Source organism: Cupressus sempervirens, chromosome 2, assembly GCF_028749045.1.
Source record: "Cupressus sempervirens isolate cs-2001-9-10 chromosome 2, ASM2874904v1, whole genome shotgun sequence".
Classification (NCBI taxonomy): Eukaryota; Viridiplantae; Streptophyta; class Pinopsida; order Cupressales; family Cupressaceae; genus Cupressus; species Cupressus sempervirens.
In genome coordinates, this window is record NC_143119.1 from 559,126,333 (window position 1) to 559,139,911 (window position 13,579).

The following is a 13,579-nucleotide window of genomic DNA, read 5'->3' on the forward strand; positions in this document are numbered from 1 at the left end:
GCCTTGGGCCACTGTGATGGCCTGGCAATTTCTCTTTAATTGCAACCTATGTTTGCGCAGTAGCAGAGTTTGCAAGTAAGACGGTCCTTGTTCTTGAGAGTTCCAAGAGATGACCTCCGGAACTTTTGGATTGGGCCCCTTCAAGGTGAAATTCATCCAGTTGATCGGATGAGCTCGATGACCATTTCAGTCCCTTGGCTCCATGAATTCACATCTCCTAACCAATGACAATCTTTTGCTCCTTAGACGACCTCATAATAAATTGGGTCGTGGATGGCTGTTTGGTCAGAATTTTCAACGATTTGGATTTTTATGGCAGATGTCGGTGTGTTCGCTAATTTCTAATGCAGAGCGAGCCTCACACTAATAGCTTATATAAGAGAGGTTGTTGCTGCGAACCTCTCCCGTGCCCATCTCATTGATTCAACGGTGGTGTCAAGGCGGATGGAAGTGTCAGATTTTGAAATGGTGGATGTCGACATTGAATCAATTGGAGGGGCATGAAGCCCACCCTCGAGGTGCTATTCCTCAACTCTCCATTAGATCATGTTTTCTTGTCACTCGGCTGATGCAATTTCAGAAAGCAGTTGGGCTGCGCGTCACGAGTGACAAGGGAGCCTTTGTGATCAGAAGCTCCCCATGGCCATTCAATGAGAAGAGCCATTGCTTGTGTGAGCAAGGACGAATGCAGCCTCGGATTCCAAATGAAATCAACAACATTGGATCTATATATAAGAGCGGAATGAAGCAGCAGCCCGTTTGCGATGCGCGGCTCAACAAAGTTCCTATTCTTTCTCACTCCATCGGGGCACAAATGTAGGAGTTGTTCGACAGCAGTCGTCGTTCCAATGGTGTCATTGCGGTGAAATTTGTTCACAGCTAAGATTGGTTTTTGTGAGAGATGGGTATGAAAGCACATCCCGATTGCTACGCGGGAGCTCCCTAAGGTCGCCTCTGTGCCAACTCGATCGGCACAACATTGGGAATGGTTCGACAGCGGTTGTCATTCCAATGTGTCATCGGGGGATGTCTTGGAAAGTGGTCTTTCTTTCAAGGGCGAGCTCGCATCTAGCACTTGGGTTGTGCGCCGCGTCACAAGTGAATGGGGGATGTCTTGGAAAGTGGTCTTTCTTTCAAGGGCAAGCTCGTGTCTAGCACTCGGATTGTGCGTCGCGTCACAAGTGAATGGGGAGATCTCTCTGTGAACGGCGGCATGGTGATTGCAAGAGAAAATTGACTTAGTCGGAGCCATTGGCCTCGGGCCATTGTGAGGGCCTCGCAATTTCTCTTTAATTGCAACCTATGTTTGCGCAGTAGCAGAGTTTGCATGTAAGATGGGCCTTGTTCTCGAGAGTTCCAGGAGATGACCTCCGGAACTTTTGGATTGGGCCCCTTCAAGGTGAAATTCATCCAGTTGATCGGATGAGCTCGATGACCATTTCAGTCCCTCGGCTCGATGAACTCACATCTCATAACCGATGACAATCTTTTGCTCCTCTGCCGACCTCATAAAGAATTGGGTCGTGAATGGCTGTTTGGTAGGAATTTTAAAGGATTTGGATTTTTAAGGCGAATGTCGGTGTGTTCGCTAATTTCTAATGCAGAGCGAGCCTCGCACTAATAGCTTATATAGGAGAGGTGGTTGCCGCGAGCCTCTCCTGTGCCCCTCTCATTGATTCAACGTCGGTGTCAAGGCGGATGGATATGTCAGATTTTGAAACGGTGGACGTCGACATTGAATCAATTAGAGGGGCATGAAGCCCACCCTGGATGTGCTATTCCTTGACTCTCCTTTAGATCATGTTTTCTTCTCACTCAGCTGGCGCAATTTCGGAAAAAGGTTTGGCAGCGGTTGCCATCCCTCACCGCGTCTACTTGGTGATTTTAAAACTCGATCTAAAACGGGAGCCCTCGCCTAGCACCTCTAATCGGTGTTGCTCGGGTATTGCATAAAATTATGCCAACGGCGCGAATCCCCCAACGAATGTCTACGCTTGGACCCTCTCTTAGATCACCTTCTTTGATCACTCGACCAACGCAACTACGGAAGAGACTTGGCAGCAGTTGCCATTCTACAGCGCGTCTGTTCAGCGATTTCGAAGTTGATCTAATGGAAAGCCCTTGTCTCTAGCCATGAGGTGGGTGCTTGGTACTCTAGCAAAATTTTTTGTGTGCCTATCGCGGCTACAATGGGAGAGGTGGTTGCCGCGAGCGTCTCCCATGCCCCCCTCATTGATTCAACGCCGCTATTAGGGCAGATGGATATGTCGGATTTTGAAATGGTGGACGCCGACGTTGAATCAATTAGAGGGGCATGAAGCCCACGCTCGAGGGTGCTATTCCTGGACTCTCCTCTAGATCACGTTTTCTTGTCACTCAGCTGGCGCAATTTTGGAAAAAGGTTTGGCAGCGGTTGCCAGCCCTCACCGCATCTACTTGGTGATTTTAAAACTCGATCTAAAACGAGAGCCCTCGTCTAGCACCTCCGTCCGGTGTTTCTCGGGTATTGCATAAATTTATGCCATCGGTGTGAATCCCCCAATGAATGCCTATGCTTGGACCCCCTCTTAGATCACCTTCTTCGATCACTAGACCAACACAACTACGGAAGAGACTTGGCAGCGGTTGCCATTCTACAGCGCATCTATTCAGCGATTTCAAAGTTGATCTAATGGCGGGCCCTTGTCTCTAGCCATGAGGTGGGTGCTTGGCGCTCTAGAAAAAAATTTTGCGTGCCTATCGCGGCTACAACGGGAGAGGTGGTTGCCGCGAGCCTCTCCCGTACTCCCCTCATTGATTCAACACCGCTGTCAGGGCGGATGGATATGTCAAATTTTTAAATGGTGGACGCCGACGTTGAATCAATTAGAGGGGCATGAAGCCCACCCTCGAGGGTGCTATTCCTGGACTCTCCTTTAGATCATGTTTTCTTGTCACTCAGTTGGCGCAATTTCAGAAAAAGGTTTGGCAGTGGTTGCCAGCCCTCACCGCGTCTACTTGGTGATTTTAAAACTCGATCTAAAATAGGAGCCCTCATCTAGCACCTCCGTCCGGTGTTGCTTGGGTATTGCATAAATTTATGCCATCGGCGTGAATCCCCCAACGAATGCCTACATGCTTGGACCCTCTCTTAGATCACCTTCTTTGATCACTCGACCGACGCAACTACGGAAGAGACTTGGCAGCGGTTGCCATTCTACAGCGCGTCTGTTCAGCGATTTTGAAGTTGATCTAATGGTGAGCCCTTGTATCTAGCCATGAGGTGGGTGCTTGGCGCTCTAGCAAAATTTTTTGCGTGCCTATCATGGCTACAAGGGGAGAGGTGGTTGCTGCGAGCCTCTCCCGTGCCCCCCTCATTGATTCAACGCCACTGTTAGGGCAGATGGATATGTTGGATTTTGAAACGGTGGACACCGACGTTGAATCAATTAGAGGGGCATGAAGCCCACCCTCGAGAGTGCTATTCCTGGACTCTCCTTCAGATCATGTTTTCTTGTCACTCAGCTGGCGCAATTTTGGAAAAAGGTTTGGCAGCGCTTGCCAGCCCTCACTGTGTCTACTTGGTGATTTTAAAACTCGATCTAAAATGGGAGCCCTCGTCTAGCACCTCCGTCCGGTGTTGCTCGAGTATTGCAGAAATTTATGCCATCAGTGCGAATCTCCCAATGAATGCCTACGCTTGGACCCTCTCTTAGATCACCTTCTTCGATCACTCGATCGACGCAACTACGGAAGAGACTTGGCAGCAGTTGCCATTCTACAGCACATCTGTTCAGCAATTTCTAAGTTGATCTAATATCGAGCCCTTGTCTCTAGCCATGAGGTGGGTGCTTGGCGCTCTAGCAAAATTTTTTGTGTGCCTATCGCGGCTACAATGGGAGAGGTGGTTGCCGCAAGCCTCTCCCGTGCCCCCCTCATTGATTCAACGCCACTGTCAGGGTGGATGGATATGTCGGATTTTGAAACGGTGGACGCCGACGTTGAATCAATTAGAGGGGCATGAAGCCCACCCTCGAGGGTGCTATTCCCTGACTCTCCTTTAGATCATGTTTTCTTGTCACTCAGCTGGCACAATTTTGGAAAAAGGTTTGGCAGTGGTTGCCAGCCCTCACCGCGTCTACTTGGTGATTTTAAAACTCGATCTAAAACGGGAGCCCTCGTCTAGCACCTCCATCTGGTGTTGCTCGGGTATTGCATAATTTTTTTCTATCGACGCGAATCACCCAACGAATCCCTAGCCTTGGACTCTCTCTTAGATCACCTTCTTCGATCACTCGACCGACGCAATTACGGAAGAGGCTTGGCAGCGGTTGCCATTCCACAGCGCATCTGTTCAGTGATTTCGAAGTTGATCTACTAATGGTGAGCCCTTGTCTAGCCATGAGGTGGGTGCTTGGGGCTCTAGCAATTTTTTGTGTGCCTATCGCGGCTTACAATGGGAGCTTTGATAACAAAAGTTCTCGGCGACCCTCCCCAATAGAAATTAGTGCTGGTGTTCGTGAAAGACACGTTATTCGGATTTTTGGAATATTGGCACCAGCATCGTTTCTATTGGGAGGGCCGTGAAGCCATCCCGATTTTGCTATGCGAGGGCTCTCTCCCCAGATTCGTTCTCTACGCAACAACTTCTTCGGCACAAAATTTTCAGAATGGTTCGGCAGCGATTGTCGTTCCAATGGTGCCGTTGTGGTGGTTGCCTGGGCAGCGATCTGAAGGGCGACCCATCGTCTAGCAGTTGGCTTGCGCATCATGAGTGACAAGGGAGCCTTTGTTATCAGAAGCTCCCCATGGCCATTCGATTAGAAGAGCCATTGCTTGTTTGAGCAAGGACGAATGCAGCCTCGGATTCCAAATGAAATCAACGATTTCGGATCTATATAAGAGCAGAATGAAGCAGAAGCACAGCCTGTTTGCTATGCGCGGCTCCCCAAAGTTTCTCTTCTTTCTCACTCCATTGCCACAATTTTGGGAGTTGTTCGGCAACAGTTGTCATTCCAATGTGTCATTGCAGTGATCTGGAGAGTGATGCTAAGGGTGGGAGCTTGTGTCTAGAATTTGGGATATGTTTGTGCGAGCGAGCAGGGGAGCTTCTCTTATCGGAACCTCTCCGTGGCCTTTGAATATATAGACCCAGTGCCGACGATATTGATGGATGCGAGCCCTTGGATTCCAAATTTGTCCACAGCTAACATTGGTTTTTGTGAGAGATGGGCACGAAAGCACATCCTGATTGCTATGCGGGAGCTCCCTAAGGTCGCCTCTGTGCCAACTCGATCGGCACAACATTGGGAGTGGTTCGACAGTGGTTGACGTTCCAATGTGTCATCAGGGGATGTCTTGGAAAGTGGTCTTTCTTTCAAGGGCGGTCTCGCGTCTAGACCTTGGATTGTGCGTCGCGTCACAAGTGAATGGGGAGATCTCTCTATGAATGGTGGCATGGTGATTGCAAGAGAAAATTGACTTAGTCGGAACCATTGGCCTCATGCCATTGTGACGGCCTCGCAATTTCTCTTTAATTGCAACCTATGTTTGCGCAGTAGCAGAGTTTGCATGTAAGATGGGCCTTGTTCTCGAGAGTTCCAGGAGATGACCTTTGGAACTTTTAGATTGGGCCCCTTCAAGGTGAAATTCATCCAGTTGATCGAATGAGCTCGATGACCATTTCAGTCCCTCGGCTCCATGAACTCACATCTCCTAACTGATGACAATCTTTTGCTCCTCTGCCGACCTCATAAAAAATTGGGTCGTGAATGGCTGTTTGGTAGGAATATTAAAGGATTTGGATTTTTAAGGCGGATGTTGTTGTGTTCACTAATTTCTAATGCAGAGCGAGCCTCGCACTAATAGCTTATATAGGAGAGGTGGTTGCCACGAGCCTCTCCCATGCCCCCCTCATTGATTCAATGCCGGTGTCAAGGCGGATGGATATGTTAGATTTTGAAACAGTGGACGCCGACGTTGAATCAATTAGAGGGGCATGAAGCCCACCCCGGATGTGCTATTCCTCGACTCTCCTTTAGATCATGTTTTCCCTTCACTCAGCTGGCACAATTTCGGAAAAAGGTTTGGTAGCGATTGCCATCCCTTACCGCGTCTACTTGGTGATTTTAAAACTCGATCTAAAACGGGAGCCCTCGTCTAGCACCTCCATCTGGTGTTGCTCGGGTATTGCATAAAATTATGCCATCGGCGTTAATCCCCCAACAAATGCCTATGCTTGGACCCTCTCTTAGATCACCTTCTTCGAGCACTCGACCGACGCAACTACGGAAGAGACTTGGTAGCGGTTGCCATTCTACAGCGCGTCTGTTCAGCGATTTCGAAGTTGATCTAATGGCGAGCCCTTGTCTCTAGCCATGAGGTGGGTGCTTGGCGCTCTAGAAAATTTTTTTGCGTGCCTATCATGGCTACAATGGGAGAGGTGGTTGCCGCGAGCCTCTCCCATGCCCCCCTCATTGATTCAACGCCGCTGTCAGGGCGGATGGATATGTCAGATTTTGAAAAAAGGTGGACGCCGATGTTGAATCAATTAGAGGGGCATGAAGCCCACCCTCAAGGGTGCTATTCCTGGACTCTCCTTTAGATCATGTTTTCTTGTCACTCAGGTGGCGCAATTTTGGAAAAAGTTTTGGCAGCGGTTGCCAGCCCTCACCGCGTCTACTCGGTGATTTTAAAACTCGATCTAAAATGGGAGCCCTCGTCTTGCACCTCCGTCTGGTGTTGCTCGGGTATTGCACAAATTGTTTCCATCGGCGCAAATCCCCCAACGAATGCCTACATGCTTGGACTCTCTCTTAGATCACCTTCTTCGATCACTCGATTGACGCAACTACGGAAGAGACTTGGCAGTGGTTGCCATTCTACACCGCGTCCGTTCTGCGATTTCGAAGTTGATCTAATGGCGAGCCCTTGTCGATAGCCATAAGGTGGGTACTTGGCGCTTTAGAAATATTTTTTGCATGCCTATCATGGCTACAATGGGGGAGGTGGTTGCCGTGAGCCTCTCCCGTGCCCAGCTCATTGATTCAACCCCGCTGTCAGGGCGGATGGATATGTCGGATTTTGAAACGGTGGACGCCGACGTTGAATCAATTAGAGGGGCATGAAGCCCACCCTCAAGGGTGCTATTCTTGGACTCTCCTTTAGATCATTTTTTCTTGTCACTCAGCTGGCGCAATTTTGGAAAAAGGTTTGGCAGTGGTTGCCAGCCCTCACCGCGTCTACTTGGTGATTTTAAAACTCGATCTAAAATGGGAGCCCTCGTCTAGCACCTCCGTCCGGTGTTGCTCGGGTATTGCCTAAATTTATGCCATCGGCGCGAATCCCCCAATGAATGCCTACGCTTGGACCCTCTCTTAGATTACCTTGTTCGATCACTCGACCGACGCAACTACGAAAGAGACTTGGCAGCGGTTGCCATTCTACAGCGCATCTGTTTAGCGATTTCGAAGTTGATCTAATGGCGAGCCCTTGTCTCTAGCCATGAGGTGGGTGCTTGGTGCTTTAGCAAAATTTTTTGCATGCCTATCACGTCTACAACGGGAGAGGTGGTTGCTGCGAGCCTCTCCCGTGCCCCCCTCATTGATTCAATGCTGCTGTCAGGGCGGATGGATATGTCAGATTTTGAAACGGTGGACGCCGATGTTGAATCAATTAGAGGGGAATGAAGCCCACCCTCGAGGGTGCTATTCCTGGACTCTCCTTTAGATCATGTTTTCTTGTCACTCAGATGGCGCAATTTCAAAAAAAGGTTTGGCAGCGATTGCCAGCCCTCACCGCGTCTACTCGGTGATTTTAAAACTCGATCTAAAATGGGAGCCCTCGTCTAGCACCTCCGTCCAGTGTTGCTCGAGTATTGCATAAATTTATGCCATCAGCGCAAATCCCCCGACGAATGCCTATGCTTGGACCCTCTCTTAGATCACCTTCTTCAATCAGTCGACCGACGCAACTACGAAAGAGACTTGGCAGCGGTTGCCATTCTACAGCGCGTCTGTTCAGCGATTTCGAAGTTGATCTAATGGCGAGCCCTTGTCTCTAGCCATGAGGTGGGTGCTTGGCGCTCTAGCAAAAAGTTTTGCGTGCCTATCGCGTCAAGCATGTTTTCTAGGCACTCAACTGGCGCAATTTTGGAAAAAGGTTTGGCAGCGGTAGCCAGCCCTCACCGCATCTTCTTGGTGATTTTAAAACTCGATCTAAAACGGGAGCCCTCGTCTAGCGGCTCTGTGCCAACTCGATCGGCACAACATTGGGAAATGGTTTGTCAGCGGTTGTCATTCCAATGTGTCATCGGGGGATGCCTTGGAAAGTGGCCTTTCAAGGGCGAGCTTGCGTCTAGCCCTTGGATTGTGCGTCGTGTCACAAGTGAATGGGGAGATCTCTCTGTGAACGGCGGCATGGTGATTGCAAGAGAAAATTGACTTAGTCAGAACATTGGCCTCGGGCCATTGTGACTACCTTGCAATTTCTCTTTAATTGCAACCTATGTTTGTCCAGTAGCAAATTTTGCATGTAAGATGGGCCTTGCTCTTGAGAGTTCCAGGAGATGACCTCCAGAACTTTTGGATTGGGCCCCTTCAAGGTGAAATTCATCAAGCTGATCGGATGAAGCTTGATGTGCTTGTATCTATTCCGAGACGGTAATGATGGTCATTAATCTGTGGCGGTGAGTATTATCCCATTCGGTAATCGCAATGGCGGAGCTGGTGGGAAGTACTTGTCGCTTTGTTTTGATGGATATACCCTATATGTAGGTGTCTGCACAGCTTGCAACACACTGCACATTTGGTGTTCGATTCTAAGATGCGCTTGTTGCTGAGTGTGTATGGAGTTGTATCTTTTAGCCAAGGGCTCCGTCTCATTGGCACGTTCTATCATTGCATTTTTATCCTGCCCGAACGGCAAGAAGGAAAGAGATGGTTGCACGGGTGCATTGCTCGACGTCCCTAATTTCATCAAGGGTCCACTATCCACCCTAAGTTTTTTGCCGATCGGTAGAGCCTTGGGATTGAGAGGGGGGCCGGTGAAAGGTTTGGTTGCCACATAATTTATTCGCTAGTGTGTTCTCGGTGCGTGCTCGCCTCTTCACTGTCTCATCCCATAGAAGTGCATGGCACTGTCATGACAGCCTTTGTGGTCTGGGCCAGTAGAAGCGTAGAGTATTACCGATAATTTTTGTTTGGATGCGGAAACTCTCCATGCCCTATCCTGCCCTGTGCGATCTGAATGGCTGCGGCTCGTGGGTTCTGCGGGAGATACTCTTCTTCAGCTCCCCCCTAAAGAGAGCGTTCGGTGTTTGCATTGTGTGGACAAAAAGCCCAAGGCATTTCATCTCTCCCTTCAGATGCGAAATTCTTGGATGGCTTGTCAAAGTATGGCCATTTGTACGGGGTGCACCAAAAAGCATGTAGGGGGCATATGCCTGGGAAATGGATGTCTCTGAGTGTCCTTACTCGGTCGCGTGCACGGTGTACATCTTTGCATTATGACCCTGCTATGAGCATTTGTGATTCGAACATTTTGGGGGAACGGGTTTCATACGAGATGTTCTTCTCAGGCTCCTGCGAACCAGAGCGCTCATCTTTGCAATGCTCTGACAAGTGCAGGCCCAACGTGTCTGTCTAGGGGAAGAAATCGCACAAATGCTTTTTGCCGAGATGTGGGTGCTCGCAGGTGGTTCCCTCGCGGTGCCGGTTCTTCGGTATGTGCATGTGCATGAGATTGAAGCTTGTTCAACAATACTAGTGTGAGTGTTCAGCCATAGGAACTTTTCTATACCTGTGCTGGCAGATCACGTGTCACGGGGAATGGTTAGCGAGGCTGTGCTGGGAAAGGAGATATCTGCTAGAGATATTTGACATGTCCATGTATGCGGGCGGGCTCTCATCACCTATAAATGTGCGGAGGGGGTGTTGTTATACACGATGCCCTCGAGTGGCCTTATAATTGAGGTGGTCGCGTGCACAGTGATGCCCCCGCCAATCGCATAACCAGCCATGTTTTTGACTCACACGGCCCTTCACCCTTCAGCACGATGGTCTCCGTTGGCACTTTGGCAACCAGCTCTTCGTCATGGGAAAACATTTGTTGCAATCGAGAAGGATTTTGTCTGTGCGGGTGCACCTCAACAGGCGTGTAGGAGGCATATGCCTGGGAAATGGATGTCTCTGAGTGGCCTTACAATTGAGGTGGCTACGTGCGCGGTGCATCTCGTACAGACTCGAGGCTTCTTTTCGAGTAGTGGCGATAGCGAGTTCGGGGGTAAAGGGTTCTGTACGGGATGTTCTTCCCAGGTGCCTATGAACCGAGGCTCCCTGTTCAGCCCTCTCTGGTCGACGATGGGACACTTTCCTCTTGTGCGAAATCTTTGAGCATTGCGAGTCCTGCATGTGCTGTGAACGTCATTCTTGTTGCTTGGTCAGTGGATTATGTTTGGATGCATGACGGAGCGAATGCAAATTTTAGTTTCCCATCGTGGCGGGCATCCCTTGGCTGTAGCAGGTCTTGGGGGTCCCCTCGTTGTTAGAAGCTACCTGGTCGATCCTGCCAATAGTCATATGCTTGTCTCAAAGATTAAGCCATGCATGTCTAAGTATGAACTATTTCAGACTATGAAACTGCGGATGGCTCATTAAATCAGTTATAGTTTCTTTGATGGTACTTTGCTACTCGGATAACCGTAGTAATTCTAGAGCTAATACATGCACCAAATCCTGACTCTCGGAAGGGATGCATTTATTAGATAAAAGGCCGGCGCGGGCTCGCCCGCTATTCCGGTGATTCATGATAACTCGACGGATCACACGACCTTTGTGCTGGCGACGCTTCATTCAAATTTCTGCCCTATCCAAGGAAGGTAGCAGGCGCACAAATTACCCAATCCTGACACGGGGAGGTAGTGACAATAAATAACAATACTGGGCTCATCGAGTCTGGTAATTGGAATGAGTACAATCTAAATCCCTTAACAAGGATCCATTGGAGGGCAAGTTTGGTGCCAGCAGCCGCGGTAATTCCAGCTCCAATAGCGTATATTTAAGTTGTTGGAGTTAAAAAGCTCGTAGTTGGACCTTGGGTCATCACGGTCGGTCCGCCTTCTGGGTGTGCACTGGCCCTCACGTCCCTTCTGCCGACGGCATGTTCCTGGCCTTAATTGGCTGGGTCATGGTTCCGGCGCCGTTAATTTGAAAAAATTAGAGTGCTCAAAGCAAGCCTACGCTCTGAATACATTAGCATGGAATAACGCGATAGGAGTCTGGTCCTGTTCCATTGGCCTTTGGGACCGGAGTAATGATTAATAGGGACTGTCGGGGGCATTCATATTTCATTGTCAGAGGTGAAATTCTTTGATTTATGGAAGACGAACCACTGCGAAAGCATTTGCCAAGGATGTTTTCATTAATCAAGAACAAAAGTTGGGGGCTCGAAGACGATCAGATATCGTCCTAGTCTCAACCATAAACGATGCCGACCAGGGATCGGTGGATGTTGCTCTAAGGACTCCACCAGCACCTTCTAAGAAATCAGAGTGTTTGGGTTCTGAGGGGAGTATGGTCGCAAGGCTGAAACTTAAAGGAATTAACGGAAGGGCACCACCAAGAGTGGAGCATGCGACTTAATTTGACTCAACACGAGGAAACTTACCAGGTCCAGACATAGTAAGGATTGACAGATTGAGAGCTCTTTCTTGATTCTATGGGTGGTGGTGCATGGCTGTTCTTAGTTGGTGGAGCGATTTGTCTGGTTAATTCCATTAACGAACGAGACCTCAGCCTGCTAACGAGCTACGCGGAGGTTCCCCTTCGCGACCAGCTTCTTAGAGGGACTATGGCCTCCTAGGCCATGGAAGTTTGAGGCAATAACAGGTTTGTGATGCCCTTAGATGTTCTGGGACGCACGCGCGCTACACTGATGCAACCAACGAGTTTCTCTCCCTGGCCCGAAAGGTTTGGGAAATCTTGCCAAATTGCATCGTGATGGGGATAGACCATTGCAATTATTGATCTTCAACGAGGAATTCCTAGTAAGCGCGAGTCATCAGCTCACGTTGACTACGTCCCTACCCTTTGTACACACCGCCTGTCGCTCCTACCGATTGAATGATCCGGTGAAGTGTTCGGATCGCGGCGACGATGGCAGTTCCTGTCGGCGACGTCGCAAGAAGTTCACTGAACCTTATCATTTAGAGGAAGGAGAAGTCGTAACAAGGTTACCATAGGTGAACCTGCGGTAGGATCATTGTCGGTTTGAGACCCTGAATCGTGTAGGGGATGGAACTGGCCTCCTCCCCGCCCCCAAAATCTCGGTGACATGCGGACACTCGGCCCTGCAGCAATGTGCTAGAAGGCCAAGCTATGGGTCCAGCGCCGTCGAGGTCGAGGGTCACATCAAATGCCCGTGATCGAAAGCGTGGATTCCCCGCGGGGCGAAGAAGAGACTCAGATGCAATCTGGATTAGGATCGGTGCCTTCAAACGATGTCCGCGTCAGAGTGAGAGGTCTCTGCTCGGTTGCAGTTCAGAGGGGATTCGGGCCTCGTCCCCCATTGAGATTTCATGGTCCGATCGCGTGCACGGCGCTGTGCCAGGGATCCATCATTTTGACGGCGGCAAGTCGGGACTGCCGCAACCCCCTGTTGCCTTGCCCAGGTGTATTGACTCGTCGCTTGGAGCGTTCTGTGTTTAGGATGGGTGCACTCGCATGATCCTCTGACACGGCTCTCCCATGCATCGCCTCCCACCTTTACGAGGGGATGGGGCGGGGACACACCACAGCGTTCCTCGTCGCACCCATTGGGTGCTCGGGGTTCGGGATGCATCCAAAGAACGAAGCGTGAGCCAGTGCCTTGCACGCTTGGGTCACCGAAAGGCAAAAACAAAACAAAATCATGACTCTCGGCAACGGATATCTCGACTCTCACCACGATGAAGAATGTAGCAAAATGCGATACTTAGTGTGAATTGCAGAATCTTGTGAATCATCAAGTCTTTAAACGCAAGTTGCGCCCGAGGCCTCGGCCAAGGGCACGTCTGCTTGGGCATCGCACTGCAAAATTTTGCCCTCCCCGACGAGGAGCGGAGATGGCCGTCCGTGTCCGCAAGTGGCACGCAGTCGGCTGAAACGAGCATGAGGTCCGTTGATCCATCGCGACGAGCGGTGGCTCGTAAAGGCTGGCGTTGGTTTGCGCCGATCGAACGATTCCTCGCGAGGAACTTTATTCTGGGCTCAACGGCCCGCCGTAGTGCGGGCATTGCTGCATCTCTACCGCATCCCCAAGTCAGGTGTGAGTACCTGCTGAGTTTAAGCATATCAATAAGCGGAGGAAAAGAAACTTACCAGGATTCCCTTAGTAACGGCGAGCGAACCGGGAAGAGCCCAGCATGAAAATCGACGGCCGCGCCTGTCAAATTGTAGTCTGTAGAAGCATCCTCAGCGACGGACCAGGCCCAAGTCCCCTAGAAGGGGGCGCCAGAGAGGGTGAGAGCCTCGTCAGGCCCAGACCCTGTCGCACCACGAGGCGCTGTCGATGAGTCGGGTTGTTTGGGAATGCAACCCTAATCGGGTGGTAAATTTCGTCCAAG

The 13,579-nt window shown here is 50.1% G+C and overlaps 1 non-coding gene and 2 pseudogenes across 1 annotated transcript; all 3 read left to right on the top strand.

The window, feature by feature from the left end:
• The first annotated feature begins 10,529 nt into the window (after positions 1 to 10,529).
• On the top strand, positions 10,530 to 12,240 carry LOC149573954 (18S ribosomal RNA; annotated as a pseudogene).
• A 647-nt stretch (positions 12,241 to 12,887) lies between these two features.
• On the top strand, positions 12,888 to 13,041 carry LOC149573955 (5.8S ribosomal RNA). The gene has a single exon (XR_016361250.1). It is a non-coding gene; the product is annotated as a 5.8S ribosomal RNA (ribosomal RNA).
• Positions 13,042 to 13,265: 224 nt separating this feature from the next.
• Positions 13,266 to 13,579, top strand: part of LOC149573956 (25S ribosomal RNA) — a 3,193-nt pseudogene continuing 2,879 nt past the window's right edge.